This window comes from Quercus lobata, chromosome 2 (genome assembly GCF_001633185.2).
Source record: "Quercus lobata isolate SW786 chromosome 2, ValleyOak3.0 Primary Assembly, whole genome shotgun sequence".
In the NCBI taxonomy this organism is placed as follows: Eukaryota; Viridiplantae; Streptophyta; class Magnoliopsida; order Fagales; family Fagaceae; genus Quercus; species Quercus lobata.
This window is the reverse complement of record NC_044905.1, coordinates 14113941-14135991: the sequence shown is the minus strand read 5'-3', so window position 1 is coordinate 14135991 and position 22051 is coordinate 14113941. Positions and strand designations below refer to the sequence as shown.

General features: G+C 33.1%; 2 pseudogenes across 1 annotated transcript; one reads left to right on the top strand and one right to left on the bottom strand.

Moving 5' to 3' along the window:
• Positions 1–649: 649 nt before the first annotated feature.
• LOC115974622 lies at positions 650–3864 on the top strand (annotated as a pseudogene).
• A 5358-nt stretch (positions 3865–9222) lies between these two features.
• On the bottom strand, positions 9223–20785 carry LOC115974623 (annotated as a pseudogene). The gene is made up of 7 exons (XR_004087983.1): positions 20600–20785; positions 20125–20203; positions 19146–19295; positions 17648–17721; positions 17349–17467; positions 11607–11690; positions 9223–9819 (listed from the first exon to the last, which is right to left on the bottom strand). The product of XR_004087983.1 is annotated as an uncharacterized LOC115974623 (transcript).
• Between the last annotated feature and the right edge of the window lie 1266 nt (positions 20786–22051).

The window sequence follows — 22051 nt, the reverse complement described above, 5'->3', positions numbered from 1 at the left end:
ATGGAGTCTTTTATTATATTTAATTATAAATTCATATATTTTTTTCAATTAAAATTTATTTTTCTTGCTTTTTGAGAGGCAAAATTACTAATTAAATTTTTGCATTCAAGTTCTGCTAACATTTCCTTTTCAATTGGTAATATGGCTAATCCACTTAATCTTTCTTGTGACATAGTTGATCTTAAATAGGATTTTATTAATTTTAATTTTGAAAAACTTATTTATGTGGAAGCAACTGTAACAGGTATAGTTAGTAATATTCTGAAAGCAATACATACATTTGGAAAAGATTCTAGCCTCTTTATATAATTTAGTACATTAATTGGAGAGTTTTCATTTATTTGCAAAAGTTCTTTTAAAACTTTTAGTTCTGAAAATAAATCTAAGCCATTAATATCGGAATAAGTTTCATGTGTGAGAAAATATTCAAAATTAAGACAATTTTTTTTCAAACTATTCAATTTTTTGATGGGATATTATATAATATATTATTACTATTTGGGGCCTCTTTATCAGTGGGGGCCTTAGGCCACTGCCTAAGTGGCCTATAGCTTCAACCGGCCCTGGGTCGCTCTATAGAAAGTACAAACCAACTCTAAGTTCTCCTGATACTATTGATCTCTACTCATACTTCGTATGCTAGCTCAAGATGTGGTCTGTTTGGCTTTCTGTCATTAGCTTGCTTATAGAGTTTGCCACGAACTGGCTCTATAGGTGGAGGAACCCTAAGTGTAATGGAAAACTACCTCCTGGCTCTATGAGCATGCCACTTATTGGGGAGACCCTTTCTTTTCTTGTCTCAAACAAGTCAATAGACATGCCACCTTTTATCAAGAAAAGGATGAAGCAGTAAGCCCACAATGGCTCACATGCAATTTTTACATAATCTAATTTATATTTGAAAAGCTCCAGTGACATAACTTTTGTCATAATTCTAAAATGGTCAACTGTGAATGATAGGGGAAAAATAGTTGATGCATGTAAAAATTATTGTGTGCCACTTATAGTCGACAACTTGAACAACTGATTCTCGTATTTTTATTTATAACTCTTTTTTTTGGTCATTTTAGATATGAGCCAATATTTCAGACAAGCTTGGCAAGACGGCCAGTTGTGATATCATCTGATCCTGAATTCAACCATTATGTTTTTCAACAAGAAGGAAAATTGGTTGAACGTTGGTACATCCGTACATGGACTCTTTTGCAAAAATTCTTCACCAAGATGCTACAAGAATTAATGCTCAAAAAAACATTCATAAGTACCTTCGGAACCTAATCTTGGGTCACTTTGGTCCTGATGTTCTCAAGGACAAGATGCTACCAAAGTTGGAGGATGCAATAGATCAAAGATTGTAGGGTTGGTCTAAGCTATCCAGTTTGGAAGTGAAGAAAAGCACATCAGCTGTGAAAGCTTTTAACTCTTATGTATTTCAAATTTTCAAGAAAAAAACTTTTCAAGAAATACGAATAAATAAATAATAATAAAATGATCAAGTGTTTTAATTATAGAATCTCTCTTTATTTCAAGTGTTTTAATCTAAACATTTTATTTATATTCACAAAGTAAAGGTGAAAATTAAAATAATTTAAAATACATTATTATGATCATATGCGGTTTTGTACCTAAAAAACACAAACATAACACAAAATTTCAATGTACCCTCACCCGAAATTTCTATTTGCCAATGAATGACTGAAAGCATTATTGAGGATCCTTATATGTTCATTTCTTAGCATTTTTAGTACTTGAAGTAGCTACTACTACCATATCAAAAAAAAAAAAAAAAAGAAGCAGCTAGCTACCACACACAAAAAAAGAAGCACCATTTCTTTTTACAATGACTTATTTGTTAGTTATTTGCAGATGATCTTTGATTTCTCAGCAAAGCAGTTATTCAGTTATGAGCCAGAGAAAGCAAAGGAAAATATTGCTGAATCTTTTACTAACTTCTTGCAAGGACTTATGTCATTCCCTATTAATATCCCTGGAACTGCCTATCATAGATGTCTGCAAGTAATTTCCTCGAACTTAATTCCTATACATTTTGTTAGAAGTATGTTGTTTAATAATTAAATTTACTATTTTTCAATAGTTTAAGTTTTTAGAAAAATTGGTATTTTAATATGGTATCAAAGTAAGAGGTTTTGATGAATTAGATACCTGTTTCTTCTACTCTATCTCATTTTTTTTACTTGAATTTAATCTAATATTTTATTAATTCAATGGTCATATAGAACCAAAAGAAGGCAATCAACTTGATAACTACAATGTTTGAAGAAAGAAAACGTAATCCTGAAATTCGCAGAGGAGATTTTCTTGATCAGATTTTGGCAGACATGAAAACAGAGACATTCTTTACTGATAATTTCATCATCTATATGATGTTTGGGCTTCTCATTGCGAGCTTTGAGACTATATCTTCAACTCTTACTTTGGCCATCATGTTAATTAATGATCACCCAAAAGTGGTGCAAGCATTAACGGTTAGTATGTGAGACCAATATATATATATATATATATATATATATATATTAAGTTCCAAAAATTTTTGAATCAGATTAAGAAGAAGCATTTTTGTTGTATAATTCTACTAGACAGAATTTTTAAAAAAAAAATTCATTAAAAAAATATTTTATTTATATTAGGAGGATCATGATGCAATTCTTAAGAACAGAGAAGATGTCAATTCTGGACTCACATGGAAGGAATACAAATCCATGACTTTTACTCATACTGTGAGTAGATACTCCCCCTCCTTTTTTGGGCATATACTCTTTCTTTTTAAATTTCCCGGAAACGCTTCTAGCTATTGGCAACGTTTCTTACTATCCAATGAATTGGAAATAATAGGTTATCAATTAAGCACTAAGGCTTGGTAGTGTTGCTCCTGGGATTCTGAGAAGAACCATCCAAGACATCCAAATAAATGGTAAGTTCAAAATCAAAGTGATTCATAACTTGATATGCTAACATAATGGCATTTTTTAGTTATAAAAAAATCAAAAAGTTTATTTAGAATTTTTTTATGAAAAATATATTGATTTTTTTGACAATTTCTTATATTTTTCATAAAAGTTTTATCAAAACTTACGTAAAATAATTCATTAACAAATGCTTTAAAAGCATTCGTTAACTAAACCCTTAAAAAAATAAGTATAAAATGGTTATGGAATTAAAAATTTCTCAAGTTACTATTATATTTATATCTTCAATTTCTCTTAGTGTTAATAATTTTCAATTATAGATTAAATGAGAACACTTTACATCTTACATTAATGCGAGACACGTTCATTGTATTAGGGTATACAATTCCAAAAGGTTGGGCACTTATGGTGGTTCCTGCAGCCCTTTAACTGAACCCAAAGACTTATGAGGATCCTCTTGCCTTCAATCCATGGCGTTGGCAGGTGGGTTGATTTTTTTTTTTTGTTTTTTTTTTCTCTCATGTTATTCTCATCAGTCACATTAATGATCATGTCATGGAATGAATTTTGATGGGATTACCTTAGTATTTTTTTTATTATATTTTGCTAATCTTTCATTTTATTATGAATAAAAGGACATCTCAGCAAACGTCGCAGCAAAAAACTTTATACCATTCGGGGCAGGCATGACTTCATGTGCAGGGGACGACTTGTTCACTAAATACAGGTACGTACAGACTTCCTTATTATTCTTGCGCATATGCATATGTATGTAACACATATACAATAAATAGAACAAAACAGTGTTTTTTTTTTTAAATATTGTATTTGAATTATGATTAGGTGGACAACAATCAAGGGTGGTGAGGTGATTCGTTCTCCTACTTTAGGATTTGGTGATGGTTTTTACATTCAGGCTTCAGCAAAGCATAAATGATGATGGAAATTAATACTTGATCAAGTGGATCGCAGAGTATTACGACTGTATTCTTGACGTTATATTATTATTATGAAATAAAAATATATAATAAAAAAAACTATATATCCCTAGTCCAAAAAAATCATAGTTTTCAAATATTAATAAAGTCGATGATTGTCATCCTTTGTCGTTTGGTAGATATGATCTTTCTGTAAGACAAGCGCAACTGTTGGTGTATGGAACAACCAAACCATCTACGTGTTGAGTACATAAAAGAAAAAAAAAATAAGGATGTTATATATTTCTTTCAATTACAGTAAATAAAAAGTTGCTTTTAGCATCATAAATTTATAATGTCTCTCTCTCTGCAGTCTGCACACGCTTGAATGCGTGCCGGCCATATATTGCCTTCTTTTTTTTCTTTTTTTTGGTAAAGAAGGAATCATATTAAGCATTAAAGAGTACTTAATTTCTCGAACAAGGTCCCTATGTTAAACCATATATTGCCCTTAGGGTTTAATGAAAAAAAATTAATCATTCATAGATTTGTTGTTATAAAATTTATTATGAAATAATACACCCCAATAATTCATATTTCAAAAGCTTCAGTTAAGTAGTAATATCATACACAAACAATGTTAATAATAATAATTGTACGTGCTTTTTGTAGTTTTACTTTCACCCTAGTGAACTGGCACTTTGTTTCTACCAGTTCTAGCAAAAATACTTCTTCTCAAACTTTGGCCAAGGCTGTATAAGTCTTATATAGGATGGCCGATGGGGAAATATAGGGGAAAAAAGCAGATTAAGATGATTAATTTGGATTGTACCTTTTTTTTTTTTAAGCAATGTTACAAATCATTTAGCTTTTCCATACTTTAGATAAGACTTGAATAGTATAGTATATAACTTAGTAATTCCATGAATTGTCGCAACGGGGAGAGGGAAAAAGACAGCTACTGAATTTGTGTCGAATCTTTTTTCACGAAAAGAGGGAAGAAAGTCTTAAAGTGACAGTAAGATTAACCTACTTTTTTTTTTTTTTGAAAATTCTAAGTATTTTAACACACACTAAATATTTCCTAGATGGTTGCCATTCAAATGGAAACATGAATTTTATTTAATTAGGAAGCAGCAATATCTGGGAGACAAATATTTGGACTCTTAAGGACTTGGGGCCTAATTGCAGGCCTCTTGGTCAACATGTAATTTTTTTTTTTTTTTTTTTTTTTGAGAAGAATATGACATACCTAAGCAACAAAGAAAATACGATCACCCTTTTGGCCTTTAGTCTATTTCTTTAATTAAAAAGAATTAATAACAAAAATGGAATTAAGTGAAAAAAATGTCTCGTGTTTTGTCCAAGGATGAATTAATTGTTGAGTCTCCTGTGGCTCTAGAGTCAAACAACTAAAATCAATAGTCAAAAACTACTTTCAGTACTGCATCTGGATATGGTAAAGTCGAAAATGCATTTTGAATAATAGGAAAAAAAAAAAAAAAAAAAAAAAGGTTTTTGTTGTAAGGAGTAAGGACGGAGTACCTTCTTTTTTTTTTCTTTTTTCTTTTTAAACGACGGAGTACTTAAAGTGTGTTTAACACTAAAGCCCATACAAACTTAATTAATTTTTCCGTGCAAACCAATTTGTATATGCAAAACTAATGAATTATGGATCCACTTAACAGGTTAATAAACCATTTTAAGAAAATTTTGAATCTTTTAATATTACTTTTATAATAAATATAAAAAAATTGTTAAAAAAATTAATTATTATTTTTCTTTTCTCATAAAAAATTTTAAAAAATATTTTTTAAACTAATGCCTTTAAAGCATTCTTTAACTTTTTCTCATAAATTATTGATGAGTGAATTTTTCTTAAAAATAGTGTGCATTATAACAATTTAATTAATAATTATTTTTTAACTTCTATTTTTAAAGTGCTCACTAACACGACCCTAAAATTGATGCTGGCAACAAATCAACTAATAAGAGACCAAAAAACAAATCTCAAATTCAAACATTCTAACTATTCTACATATATATATATATATATATATAACTTTGCTAAAAGAGAGATATATATATATATATACCATTAAAATTATATTACAAAAACCCAAATTTGTACCAAATTAGTTAATTTATCTTATCGTAAATTGGATCGAAACAGATTGTATCAAGCCGAATAACCATTGAAAATCTAAAATAAAATTTAACAAAATTTAAACATTAGTATAAGTAAATTTATTAAAATTAAGTAATCTTTTAGAAGGAAAAAGAGACGCTTACTTTTATTATAAACATTTCTTTTTTGTGTTAAAAAATTATAAATAGAGTACTTTGATAATTTAAATTAATAATCATGTTAGATTTGAGCACCTAAGATACAATATGAACTCAAACCCATTTTTAAAAAAAAATTAATTAATTTCTTTATTATAAGGATCGGATTGGGCCTAAAAATCTACAAATCCTTATCCATTGTCTCATCCAAGTAACTTTAGCATTTTCCTGGTTTTAGATGTTATATATGTCTGGAAGTGTTGACCAAAATGCAAAATGTGTCTTATCCATTCATGATCATTATTAGCCACGTGGTCCGCATCCAGATTTCCATATCTTGGCGTCACCTTTCAAAAAAAAAAAAAAAAAAAATACAAGAGCTTCTTGATGCCATAAGTTTGACGGTTCAAAATTTGATACTTGATCTTATTCAGAGCTCATGAAATTGGTGTGTTTGTATGACTATATCCATATAAATATTTTTTTTTGTTTTTCTTTTAGAAACACATCTATATATAGATATGTCTATAAATAGAAGATTCAATTGATTTTGTCTTAAGATCGTGATTTGGTAACAGTTTATTTAGCTTATATGCATAATGCTTATTAAAATATTTAAATTTTGGTAATTTTTATATTAAATCACGTGTTACAAAAAGTTAAAATCTAATTTATTGCCAAAAGGTTAAAAGTTGGATTGTTGACACATATGATGAAAGTATATTTTTGGTATTTTATGATACATTGATAATTGGGGTAGAGGTGCTGACTAATTGGACTAAAATGCTTTTGACATGTTAATTTTTGTTAATAATTTGTGTGCTAAAATAACATTCAGATAGTTTTAGGCTTTTCGCATTAAATGCTCTTTAAAACTTATACAGTAGGAGTGTGCATGGGTCGGATTGGGTCGGATTGAGGGGATTTTTTGACCTAATCCATCATGGTGGGTCAAAAAAAATTCAACCCAACCCAATCTATCACAAAAGTCCAACCCAACCCACATGGGTCGGGTTAAGTCAGGTTGAACCCATGGGTTTGACAAATTTTTTTATTATTATTATTAAATTGAGTAGAAAAAAATATAAATATTAATATATTAAAAAAACCTAAAGATTAGTATCAATGTAATTCCTTAAAGACAAACAATACTAATGACTAAATAATAATAGTAATTTATTAGGATTTATGTAAACTAATTGGCTTTTATATAGGATAGGAAGAACTGGTTATTTAAAAAAAATTATTAATTATATAATATATTATATATATTAAATTAGTATTAACAGGAGGAACCAAGGAAATATTGCTCTACAGCTAGTTTTTTTTTTAAATTATTAAATATAATATATATATATATATATAAAAAAGTGCCCTACAACTTATTTTAAAAAAATTTTATTAAATATATAATATATTTTAAATATATGTTAAATATGGTGGGTCGGGTTTGGCGGATTTGTAATTTTATGACCCAAACCCAACCCGACCCACTATTAAAAAAAATTTTGTAACCCAACCCAATCCACCAAGCCTTAAAAACCGACCCAACTTGACGGGTTGGGTTGGGTCGGATCGGTGGGTTTTCTGCACACCTCTACTTATACAAATTACTTGGAGTGTGAACATACCACGACTGCACACAATAAATTCACTGAAGAAAATTCAGTGACTTGGAAACTTGTGACACAAGTCAGCAACCCAAAATCTTGGCTGCCTTTTGGATCAGTCAATTATTTGGACTTTCCCCCCAAGAAGAGATCATCTAGAGCTGATTAAGATAACCAAGAAAATTCAGTGACTTGGAAACTTGTGACACAAGTCAGCAACCCAAAATCTTGGCTGCCTTTTGGATCAGTCAATTATTTGGACTTTCCCCCCAAGAAGAGATCATCTAGAGCTGATTAAGATAACCAAGAAAATTCAATGACTTGGAAACTTGTGACACAAGTCAGCAACCCAAAATCTTGGCTGCCTTTTGGATCAGTCAATTATTTGGACTTTCCCCACAAGAAGAGATCATCTAGAGCTTATTAAGATAACCAAGAAAATGTCCCTCCTTATGACAAACTTTCAATCTTAAAATATGTTTAATGCAGGTCTTTGTTCTTATTTGTCCTTTCTTAGAATGGTCATGTTTAATGCAAGTCTTTGTTCTTATCTATCCTAAACCAATGCCCTTAGGGCATTCTTTAACATTCTCCTTTTTAGAAATAACTAGTTTAAAGGCACATACTCTTGCACATATAAATCACTGTTAGATAAAATTTAATAAAAATAACAATATTATGATTGTATCTCATATTCCTTTTATTCAAATTTAATTTTCTCTATATCACTAAGAATAGGGGCCAATGATTTATTCACTAAAATTATTTCTAAAGATTTTGTCCAAGTGGATGCTCTCAATCCCACTAAATGAAATTTGCTCTAACCATCCTCCCCCTCTTTGACAAGAAATTTCGTTGGATCCTCTCAATCCTGTTAAACACAAAAGAAGGAATAGCGAAGAGAGAAGAGTAATCGGTAAGCTGACTAGCTAAAGTATTGAGAAAGTAAGGCAACCCCATTTGCAAATACAATTTCTTTAATTTTTTTAGGGTCCGGTCGTTAATGGATGCCATTAATCATCTATTTTAAGAATTTTTTTATGAGAAATTGACAAAATTGTCAAAAAGATTAGTCACTTTTTTTATTTTTCTATAAAAAAATTCTAAAATGATTTATTGACATAAAAATTAAAATCCATCTTTCTGTTACAACATTCTAAACTGCTGCAATTTATAAACAGAGCCTAAGGGCATCCCTAAGTTGATCCCGGGGAAAAACCCCACCTTACTACATAATAAATCAGCCAAAAATGCAGCATTGCCCACCATGACCAGCCCACTCTTAGTCAAATTCACCCATAACCCTGTCCCTACCCCAAAGCACATAAAAACAAGGCAAATATGTAGCCAATTCTCAGTGGAAGCCTCTCAAGATAATATCATGCCATCTACAAATAACAACTGTGAAATGCTCATCTCTTCTGTAGAAAAGTTTAGTGTGTGCAACTGTGCCAACCTCTAATAGAGATAAAGAACTCAAAATTTTTAAGCCAAATAATTGTTCTTACTATTCAATATTTGTTTTGATTGTTGTGTGTTGAAGTCCAGTCCATTGAAGGAACAAGAGATCCACTTGTTGCCAGCGACAGGCAAAGTGCCACTCAAGCTATGTCTACTTACAATTCCACATGGAGAAACAAAGGAAGGAAGAAATAATTGAAATCTCCATTGTCTTCAGCAAAAAAATTGCTAATCTACATTGGCTATTCACATTTCCATCATGCCTTTTGAGGACAAACCCTTTTCACAGTAATAAAATGATATTTATACATTAATTAGCAATAAAACATAAGTACATTACTGACTTGAATGATATAAAAGGAATTCAATAGCTTTGAAAAGATAGCTTATTATGACAAAAAATCAAAAAGCAGAACTCTGACTCTAAACACATTCAACTTACTAATAGCTTGTGTATATACTGTTGTTCAAGGCTGCAGAGTAAGTCCACCCAGAATCATGTGAAAGATATGCCTCTTGAATCTTCACCAAAAAGACCATCTTTTAGCAGTTGAACCTCTAACAGGCTCATCTTTAATTTTATTCTCCATTCCCTGTTTCAAAGACTCCAGCCTTCTCCTACAGAGGATCCAATAAAGCTAAATAACTACAATATGAAGATACAAGTTTAGAAATGCATAAAATTAAACAGTTGATAGATCAAGGAATAGGGAAACTCTTAAGGAAAAAAATTTTACTTTTGCAACTCAGCAATAAATGCAAGGATGTCTCATTGAAAGCATTCAACATGATATATGGTATGGGTGCCAGAGCTCAACACCGTTTCATCTGACAAGGAGGCTTCATTTAGTTCTAACTTGGAGATTCAGAACTAAGAGACGACACACTTACAGAATATCAAGTTCATTCATGCTTTTAATGAGGAATTTGAGTTTACTATGTTTGATATCCTGTAAATATCCTGTATTTTTTCATTATTAATAAAGCATTATCACCTATCAAAAATATCCTGTAAATATCCCAACTAGTGAGGACCCTTATCACATGAGGTGGAGATTGAAGTGAATTTGATGTTCATTCATATTATGAGTTTGAGGGCCCCAGGAGAAGTAGCATTTCCATGGAAAAGCATCTAGTGTCCAAAGGTTCCAAAAATGATAGCTTTCTTTGTGAGGACAACAGCATAAGAGAAGATTCTAGCAGGTGAACTTCGATAAGTGATGTTGTATTTGTAGGAGCAGTGGAGAGACTGATCCATTTGCTACTGCATTGTGACATTGCATATGAATTGTGGAGTTTAATCTTTTCTGCATTTGGGGTCCATTGCATAATGTTCAAGAATATTGTCGAGCTACTCTCAATTTATACATACACACACGCACATATAAGGAAATTTTTTTTAATAAAGAGAGACTATTTCGCATAAAGACATGTAGTCTAAAAAATTACTATATATATATATATATATAGACACACACACATACACATAAAAGGAAATTTTATTAAAGAGAGACTACTTTGCAAAAAGACTCACAGACTAAAAACTTACTTTCAGTTTGGAAGAATCAATTTGGTAGCATTCTTCCTTTGTTTAGAACCAAACCCCTTTTATTATGTGGTCCTTGTGGAGGGAGAGGAATCACCATACATTCAAGGGTGTGGAAGTAATGGTCATCTAGTTGAAAGTGTCTTTTATAAGATTATTGTTATGGTCCCCTTGTTTTGGGCCCTAGTGAGATACACTCTATTGTAGATTTCATTGAATTCCCTCTCCCTTGTAGATTGTAACTTTCATTCATATTAATTCTTTAGGAGTACTTTATGTAAATATCCTGTGTACATGAGGTAGTTCCTCTTCAAATTGATTACTTATTATAAAAAAATAAAAATAAAAATTTTTAAAATGCCAATTTTATTCTACTTTATCAATTACTTGGTTTTGGGGTTTTCCATGGATCGTTTATCAACTGATTGAGGTGGGCTAAATGTATCTTTATGTGATTATCTCTTTTCTACAGTAATAAATATATTCATCCACTTTCCATTATCATCTCCTTCTTCACCAACTCCATCATGCTATTTTTGGCCCCCTTTTATCTCTTCAATCCTTCAACTTAAGTCATATTACTCACTCATTAGTGCAACAATCATTAGCCATTGCTCCATGGGTAAACCAATTTAGGTGATTCTCCTAGTCTTTTCCTCACCAGGCTTACCCTGTCTTTGAATGGAGATCTTCATACCTTAAATCTTATATAACTCTTAATTTGTTAGGAAAAATCAAACAAGTGACTACCACTATAATGGTTGGCAGTACCTCACACAAAAGCACTAAGAGCTAACAAAACATGCATTCATACATGCACACTCCATGAAAACATTATGATGTGCATTTTAAACATTACTTGGTATCTGTGAGGCGACCATGCAAGCTCCATCTCTGGCGAAATCCTTCCATGCCTTCAATTCCACTAGCAAGAATCAAGAGCCTATAAATGTATAATCAATGATATATTAGAGTGACTTTCAAAGATGATAAAAGATTCAACATTATGTAACCATACATCTAGTTATAAGGAAAGCAAAGTTTGTAGAAATATGGTTCAATAGGATGCAGGGAATGCCAAAAAGGCTTCTGGGAGGATATGTAATTAAAAGAATAAAGCTTAGGTAAATCATATGATTGGCAACTTTCTCTACGTATGTTACTTTTAGGGCATTACCTTTCTACAAAGCAAGTCAAAAGCTTGGTAAAAGATAAGTTTGAGTTGACAGCCATTGTAAAACTCTTGGTCAAAATCAAATTAATCACCAGAAGTTCTCATCATGATAAAATCAAAATATATATAATGGTAAAAGGGATATGCATAGTTAACCCCACAAACATGCAATTGACCCTGAAATATAACTATAGAATAGCAGTAGGTGCAACACGTGACTCAACTACCCCCTATGGCCATATCACTGGCTATAATTTAATCAATACGTGCAAAAAAGCTGATCTTGGTGAACTCATATTGTTTGAGGCATATAGAGATAACATTCCAGTAACATGGATATCAATGATAAGCCTCAGGATTAAAAGATGCCTTCTGGATTTTATTTTATTTTTTAAATAACTTCAAAGATGCATGGATATCAATGATAAGCCTCAGGATTAAAAGATGCCTTCTGGATTTTATTTTATTTTTTAAATAACTTCAAAGATGCATTTTGCATGCATCTACATTATACTTAGCACACATCAAGGAGCGTCATATCTAGTTCACCTCATTTCAATCAATTTTATTACTTATAAACAAAAAATAAAATATCTACTACATTTCGATTCACCATCATGCGAGGGTAAAGATTTTTTTTGCACTGGGCCCAAAACGTTCAAACTTACCATCGAGGAAGGGGGTCAAGTATTCACATTAAAGATTTCTCAAAGAAGGAAATATTTCCTCCATTCTATCTTCATTGGAAGAGAAAACACTAATTGGCTTCTAGAAACATTTGTTGACATAAACAGTGGCTGATCAGAATAAAGATTTTATTACGAAAACTAGAGGAGAGGACAAAGTGGTCATGGCACAAAGAGATACTAATGCATATAGATAGTTTGGGCTTTTCTTTATGATGGTTAGAAATACTTACGTACTAAATATGCTACCCTTGTAGCTTGAACCCACGCCCTCCTCCTGCTCCCCCAAGCACTTAGTACTTGGGAAAGTACCAACTCGCCCAAATGGTGCGTTGGTTGGTTTTTAATCAAGCACTACTGAGGCAATGGTTGTGGAGGTATATGGAGGAGAGGGATAGTGTCTTTGGAGTAGAATAATTAATAATAAGTATGGAGAGTCCTAGGGTGGTTGGCATGATCACCGGAGTGTGGGACAGCTTGCAAAAGATACATATCTTGAATTCTACATCATGACAATGGATAGAGATGTAAAGGTAGCAGATTAGATTTTTTTTTTTTTTTGATAAGTAAAGGATTCATTGATATCAAAATAAGAGAGACACCCAAGTACACAGGAAGTATACAGGGGTGAACAATTTAAAAACGAAAATTACAAAAGTCAAGTAAATCTAAAATAGTAGAAAAAGGTTGGTTTCTCCACACAAAGAACCAGTCAAATAAGGATCGGAGAAAAAGAAGCTTGAGATCAGGCATGGAACGCTCAATGTCTTCAAAACACCTACTATTTCTCTCCTTCCAAATACACCACATCAAACAAAGAGGAATGACCTTGACGCAGGACAACCAGAACAAAATTGAAAGAACGGAAAAATAAAAGATATGACTTAGGAGTCAGCACCTAGGTCTTGCTTGGAGTCAGCACCAAGCGGAGAAACCACTAGGAGTCAGCACCTAGGGTAGACCTGGAGTCAGCACCAGACCAAAGAAAGACCAAACGGCCATTGTTTTCATTCATCAAAATATCAACTGTCTCCTCAAGGAGTACAATAGGTTGTTTATAAAGGATTACTAAACCCTAGTTCTAATTGGCTAGGAAACCCTAATTGCCTTATTACAAAAATACCCTTGTTGGCTAGGAAACCCTAATTGCCTTATTACAAAAATAACCTTACTTCTAAATTAAAATACTAAAAGCCCAATAAACTACTAGGACCTAAAACATAAAAATACAATTGGCTTGCAAACATAAATAATATTAAATAATAATTCTCTTTCATCTCCCACATCATTCTCCTCTGGTTGGAGAAAACTCGACCTCGAGTTTTAAAGCATTGAAGGATTAGGATGCTGACAAACAACACTTGCTTCAAGTTTGAAATCAACTTAGGGAGCATAGGGAAAAGCAAAACCTTGAATTCCACCGCATCAAACTCATTTGGAATAATAAAATTAATGTGTGGAATCAGTATAATCTCATCTTGAACCTTATGAGCCATAGGAAGCACTTTGGTCTCAACCTCTCCGACTTCACCAAGATGTAGATCTTCAAGGACTGTGGAGGGTTGATCAGAAGCACATTCAACAACTTCAACTTTCACATCATGTGCACCCTCTAACATAATACTCTCTTTAGGCGCCATCTTTTCACCTTGCTGTTCTTCAATAGATTCATTTCCTTGCACACTTGTTAAAGCAACACTTGTCGAGGCATGTACGTCTATGTCAACATTAGGCTTTGGTATTGCTGGAGGATTCCCCACGACTAAGATATCACCATCAATGTTGTCTTCTATGGGGGTAGCAATAAGTTCATTATGATCAATTATCCTTGGTTTCCCAATTGAATCGAGTTGAGTCTTCATTTGCTTCATCTGAGCAGTCCTGTCTTGAATCTCTTTCATGAGCTTTACAGTTAATTCCGTTACTTTCCTGGTAGATAATTCCTTGGCAGATTGTTCAAAAGTGCACTGAGGACATGATATGGGATGAGGACGAGGATTCATCGCATTTCCTTCAACTTGAAAAGTACCACACTGAGATTGGGGTAGATACTTAGCTCGATAGTATGGTGACAAATACTCATCACAAAGCTTTTCTTTCATATCTTCCCACACAGTAATGGCAGGTTCATAATCCATATAGCGGAAACGTTCAAGATTCTCCCAAAACCTCTGTGCTTTACCTATTAACTTTGACTTGGCATACCTAACCTTTATGTTATTTACAAAATTTGCTTGCTCAAAGAATCGCTCCATCCCATTCATCCAGTTGACAAAATCTCGTGGATAAGTTTCATAACCATCAAAATAAGGTGCTTCTAATATTTCCATGATTCTCTAAAATAGTGCTTCAACAAATAGCTACTGTGATTTTCTCCTTGATAGTGGCCAACTTACTGTACTACAGTCACGGGCTGGCAGCAACTGTGGATAACAGCTTTGGGGCCTATACGTGCAATGGGCTGGCAGCAACAAGACTTCTTCTTCTTCTTCTTCTTTTTTTTTTTTTGCAAAATAATAAAATACAGTACACGGACTTAAAATTGAAGAAGCTACAGACACTGACTTTAAAAGAAAGTCAAACGAAAGACTTTAAATTGAAAGACACGGACTCAAAGTACAGACTTATGAAAAAGAAACCACAGAAACTAATGAAAGAGAGCGGAATCTCTAAATTGAAAGAAGGTTGCTCGGCGATGGGCTTGCGGGGGGGGCTAGGGGTTGACAACTGTGGTGGCGCGACAACAGGGAAGGCAGCGGCGGCACGAGACATGTCGATGGTCGACGTGATAATGGGTTCGGCGGCTGGTGGCTGTTGGGTTTTGGGGCGGTGGGTGTTGATCTTGTGGGTTTCAGCGGCTGGTGGTTTATGGGTTTTGAGGCGGTGGGTGTTGATCTTGTGGGTTTTTTTTCTTTTTTTTTTTGTGGGTGATATTTTCTGGTTCTTTCCTGCGGTGATGTTTCAACAGATCGGTGTTTGCTCTGATACCAAAACTGACGCAGGACAACCAGAACAAAATTGAAAGAACGGAAAAATAAAAGATATGACCTAGGAGTCAGCACCTAGGTCTTGCTTGGAGTCAGCACCAAGCGAGGAAACCACTAGGAGTCAGCACCTAGGGTAGACCTGGAGTCAGCACCAGACCAAAGAAAGACCAAACGGCCATTGTTTTCATTCATCAAAATATCAACTGTCTCCTCAAGGAGTACAATAGGTTGTTTATAAAGGATTACTAAACCCTAGTTCTAATTGGCTAGGAAACCCTAATTGCCTTATTACAAAAATACCCTTGCTGGCTAGGAAACCCTAATTGCCTTATTACAAAAATAACCTTACTTCTAAATTAAAATACTAAAAGCCCAATAAACTACTAGGACCTAAAACATAAAAATACAATTGGCTTGCAAACATAAATAATATTAAATAATAATTCTCTTTCATCTCCCACATCAGACCTTCCAAATATCTCCATTACGATGGCGACCAAAACGACCTTGCCAGCAAGCAAAGAGCCCAACAACAGACAATGGCAGATTAGATTGGATGGACTAACCCTTTTTGTATCCAATTAATACATGACTAGGAATTAGAGTCTATGACTAAGTTCCTAGAGGACCTTTAGGCTGTACCTGTTAATCCTTTGGAAGATGGCAAAATGCTATAGCTTCCATCTATAACTATAAGTCGGGAATTTCAAGTTAAACTTTTGTAAAACTTTGTTATCAGGGGGTGAAAAATCATAAGCATATGCAGAGTAAAAGCCCCATCAAGGGTGGCATTTTTCGCCTGGACAGCAGCAATGGGTAAGATCTTCACAATAGACAACTTATGTAGGATAGGTATAATAATTTTGGATTTGTGTTGTACGTTTAATCGAGATGGGGAATCTGTGGATCACCATTTTAACTTTGCTTAGGGGAGACGGAACTTGGTGTTCAGTTTGTTTGGGGTCAACCAGGTGATGCCCTAAATTATCACTGTTCGCTTGCAGTGTTGGAAAGGAAGGTGCAGGAAGCAAGATGGGATAGATATTTGGAAGGCCAGTCCCTTATGCCTAATGTTGTGTGTTAGGAGGGAAAGGAATGAGCAGATGTTTGAAGGAAGGGAGACTGCATTATTGTGATTAAAGGGCATGTTTCTAAGGAATATATATAAGTAAACTAGGTTATTAATCCCTCCTTTCCCTCTTTTTTCCTTGAATTTCTAGATATGCTAAATTTTAGACCTGAATTTTATTTTGTACCCTAGGCATCATCGGAATGGTCATTTGTGGATGGCTGCCCCGCACTGCTTGATGTGGTGTCTGTGGAGGGAGAGGAATAGCCAGAGTTTTGAAAATATAGAGAGAACTATGCCTACACTCAAATTATTTTTCTTTAGAACTTTGTTGGATTGGGTGTCAGTTATGCATTGTCAATCCTTATAATCTGTTAACAATTTGATAGATTCATGTAATTTGCATGATTGATTATATGATCCCCAGCTGTATACTCCTTGTATACTTGGACGACTCTATTTTTTTTATATCAATAAAATTTTATTTAATGGTTAGGATATGAGGATAAATTCAATACCAGAAAGCTTGACTGGTGGTTTAATTTTGGTTAGGAGAAGACACAAACATCGAACAATCTCTACAGCCCATTGCAGGAATTCATATAATCCCATTAGCACATCCTTATTAAGACATTACAAGCTAATAAACACCTACATAACATAGCACATCACTTCACAAAAATACCTCTCCAGTGATGTAACTTCTGATTCAAGCTGAGAAGCTCTTTCCTTTGCTTCATCTAGAGGCATTGATAACCCCAACTTGTGCTCACTATCTTGAAGTCGTTGTCTTAGCTCCTTATCCTACAAACAACAATTATGAAACAATTGATGTGAAATGCTGAGTTACAGTTCTACTTATCAACAAAAAATAAAAAGAAAAAGAAATGCTGAGTTACAGTTCCAAAACTTCGCTCACAAAATAAACCTTGAAGTGGGAAAAAATTAGAGAGAGAGAGAGAGAGAGAAGCAGAATAGTCTCACCCTTTTTTCAGCGCATTGTCGATACACGGCAATCTCATCTTGACAGAAAGGCTCAATATCATTGATTTGCAAGCCTGCAGTACAGTGTTAAAGTCTCCTTCAAATGACTACCCATAGAAAAATTCAAGATCCAAGCCATACATTTCATGCACACATCACGGTTTCTAAATTGATGCTACTGATGTCATTATCTAATTAATCCAACCCCCACCCCCGCCTCCCAAAAAAAATACCCCACCTTGGCCCTGATATATCCTAGTCAAACTTTATCAATTACAATATCATGTAAGGCTACACATTGCTTATTAAGGGGACAAAAACTGGTGTTGGTGGATTGGTGTTGCATGTGTAAGAGGAACAGGGAGACTGTGGATCACTTGCTTCTACATAGCTTAATACCTTAAGACTTATAAAATATGGTGTGTTTCCTGTTTGGGGTTCACTGGGTCATGCCGCGTAGTGTGGTGGAACTTATAGCTAGTTGATCACAGAAGTTTCACAAACCCAAAACTAAAGTGCTTTGTAGTATGATCCCTCATTGTCTTATGTGGGTCATATGGAAGGAAAGGAATACACATATTTTTGAAGGGGATGAAAGATCGATTCATGAGTTGAAGCTCTTTTTCTTTCAGACTTTGTTTGATTGGGCAAATGCTTTGGGTGTGGTTAATTTCATTTCTCTTCCGGCCTCCTAGGCATGAGCATAAACTGCTTAGCCCATCAAGGGTGAAAAGCCACTGGATTACCCGGTAATTGGTTCTGACGGGTGGGGTCAGTTGCCCGTAGGAGTTTGATTAACAGTGAGGATTGTTTTACAATATGCTCTGCGACGTGCAACTAATCTGAATGAAATTCTTCTATGTCATCAAAAAAAAAAAATTCATTTCTCTTCTTGATATAATGGATTTTTGTAATTTCATTCATGTTTAGTTTTTCTTCTTTGGTTTTTAGCAAACTGCCTATGTGCCTTGTATTTTTTTTCCCTATTTTTTTCTTTCAATGAAGTTAATTACTTATCAAAAAAAAGGACCAAAGTTTAATTAAAAATTTATAGGTGGATGACCAACAAACTTTTTTCACCTTTCCTTTTCTTTATTAAAAAGGAAATTCCACTGACAAATGTGCTTGTTACCAATAAGTGTGTACCATATGCAGCATGGGGTCTCAAATGTGCATTCTTTGTATGTACTACAGAACAAATGCACCCTACAAGTTAATATGGCACACGGTTATTGATGACAATTGTGATGATCCCTGGCAGACTTCTAAGTGAAGAATTGAATTAATACAAGAAAGAAATAGGGCACAAACTATAGTCTTCAGACATTTTACATAGTAGAATTACTCAGTCCTAGCATTATAGATTATATAAAACAATGATAGAAACATGTCTTAGGCTTCTTATCAAAAAATTAAAACAATGATAGAAACTTTTTTTTTTTTCCAAATCAAGAGGGAATTCTAACTCCAACGAAAGAAATAAAAATGCAAAACTTACACAAAAATAGATTCTGCAAAATCCCATCACATAAATCAACTCCTTCAAGCACATGGGAGGCAATTTCTGGTGGAATGAAGGGTTACGGTAGCCCCATCATTAGATCATCACCAACCAGAATAGTTTCCTCCATAGCTGGCTGTGAATCAACTGAAGCCCACAAACACAACAAAAAAATCATGAGTATAACTTAGTTATATGCTCAAAAGTTAATTTTCTTCTATGTTGAATAACTACGTCATTCCTGCCAGTGAACTCAACATGCAAAATAAATAAGGTGAGTCATTTTGATCTCAAAAGAGGTGTAAACTTCAAAGCATGGCCTTAAGCCAAAACTTATAGGCAAATGCTATTAGATGTATGGTGACAACAGAAAAGATTATATATTGAATTAACTGCCATTGGCTCTACAATGCTTATACACCCAATTTGGGACAGTCATTGTCAAAATATTTCAAAAGCTATAGATTTATAAGTGGTATGGCTTTGGCTTGAGTTCAATTGCTTCAAAACTTGGAGCAAATGCTTAAACTTTACAATTATAGGAAGTTATACTACAACTCTTGAAAGTAACCGAACAAGAATACACGTTAAAACCACAACCTCGAGTATAGCCATGCATGTTACATGAATACAAAGTTGACATCACATTGAGAGTTATACTACTGACACATATTGACATAAACCTGTTTCTTTCATCATCAATCTAGCTCTTGTTCTTGTAATCATACATATTAAATGAAGGAACAAGCACATTTCATATTCAGATTTCCAACAACTTGCAGATTATGTCACATGGCACATAGATTTTTTTTTGAAGCAACAAATACAACTTTACATAAAACACTAACCCCTAAACTTCTCAGGAAAACAAATTCATATAATGAGCAATTCAGAAGTAGTTATCCATATATTCAAAAAAATTCACTGAAGAACAACATATGAGAAATCTATAAAGTTTGTAGTAGCTTTCCCTTACCATCCATTTTTGCTTTCTTGTTATCCTTCCACTACCAAAACTCAGAGATCAATGAAACTAAGACTGGGTCAGTTGAAACCTGTAAATCATTAGAAACAAAACTCTGAATAAAAAGAAACTTAAATGCACTTCAAAAGCTACAACTATGCAATACTGATTCTAATAAGCTAGCTTAAAATTTTCAAAACAAGTCACACCGAAAAAAAAATTATAAAAAAAAAAAATAAAAAAAAAAAAAACCCCATTTGTTTGTTCAACTCTAAAGTATGTTAGGAACAAAAAAACAAAGCATAACACGCTCTACATTACAAAAGAGAGAGAGTTATTGGAGCAAAGTGTTGTCCCCATCAAGATTAAAGCTTTTTTTAAAAAATTTATCCCAATCAGATTTTCTGATTTAAACCCATAAATTTTCAGTCCTAAACATGATTTTCCTACCCATAGAATCAAAGAAGAAGAAGAAAAAAGGACTTACCCTCCAACCTAGCTTCACCGAAAGGAGGAGTCTTTTTCCTGCAAAAATGGTCACCACTGGCGGGATACTTGGAAGCTGGATACAAGGGAGAGAGCTGGGGAGTGTCTTTCTCTTCCAAAAATGGTCACCACTCGTGCATAGCCACTCACACAGTAGAGAAAAGAAAAGGTCGGCAAATCGGAAAAGAATGCTAAACGCGGCCAAAATAGCCATACCAACAGTACTCGAGTTCAGTGATCTCGAGTTTCTAGTGAGTTGGAATTTGTATGATTAAAAAAATAATATGGAATTCGATATTACTAAAATTGAATTTATTTACTGTACGTTCATGTACCTTAATTTTTTTTTCTTTTTTTTTTTTTCCAAAGCTTTAGCACTTTCATGAAACTTGTCAAGTCAAAGAAATCATATTATATCATATTATATCATATTATATATAATAAAAGTTGGGTTTAGACGCCGTGGTTACGCCACGTGGCTTCACCAAATTGCAGAAATTTTAGTAAATTTTTAGATTTTAAGAATAGATATATACATATTTTTTTGGATAAATATGACAAATCAAGAAATGAAAGAAATTACAACTATAACAGTTATGTCTATCTAAAATGTTATCAACAAAGCCTAAAATCAATAGAATAGAATTATCTAAGGATAGAATTTAAATAAAAAAGAGAGATAAAACTACACTAAAAAAAAGAAGTCTAATACATCTTAAATTGCAACAACTTATACTACAAAAAAGAGGTCTAATGCATCTTAAATTGCAACAACATATACTACCAAAAAAAGAAAAAAAAAAGAAAAAGAAAAAAGAGGTCTAATACATCCACTTAGAAATTGAAACTCCTATAATTGGAAAAAGAGCTTCCATTGTATATTGAAATCATATATATATTATATATAATAAAAGTTGGGTTTAGACGCCGTGGTTACGCCACGTGGCTTCACCAAATTGCAGAAATTTTAGTAAATTTTTAGATTTTAAGAATAGATATATACATAAAAGAGCTTCCATTGTATATTGAAATCATATATATAAATTTGCATAAAAGAGGTCTAATACATCCACTTAGAAATTGAAACTCCCACAATTGGAAAAAGAGCTACCGTTGTATATTGAAATCATATATACAAATTTGCATATGTTTCTTTAAAAAACATAAAAGGAAAAAAAAAAAAAAAAAAGATAGAACTTGCATTTTTTTTCCTTTTTTTTTTTTTTGGTGGATAAATTTGCATCTTATGTCATCTTTTTCCTAACAATTAAGTAAAAAAAAAAAAAAAATTGAGTTTTACCTAAACTACTTCTTTTTGTTCATATCTTCTTCTTCACAACCTAAAATTCTCACTATATATACACACAGTTTTTTGGTGTTTTATTATTTCTACTACGTACTTTACAATTATTTGCTATATTCTTCATTTCTCCTCTCTACCCTACCTACAACC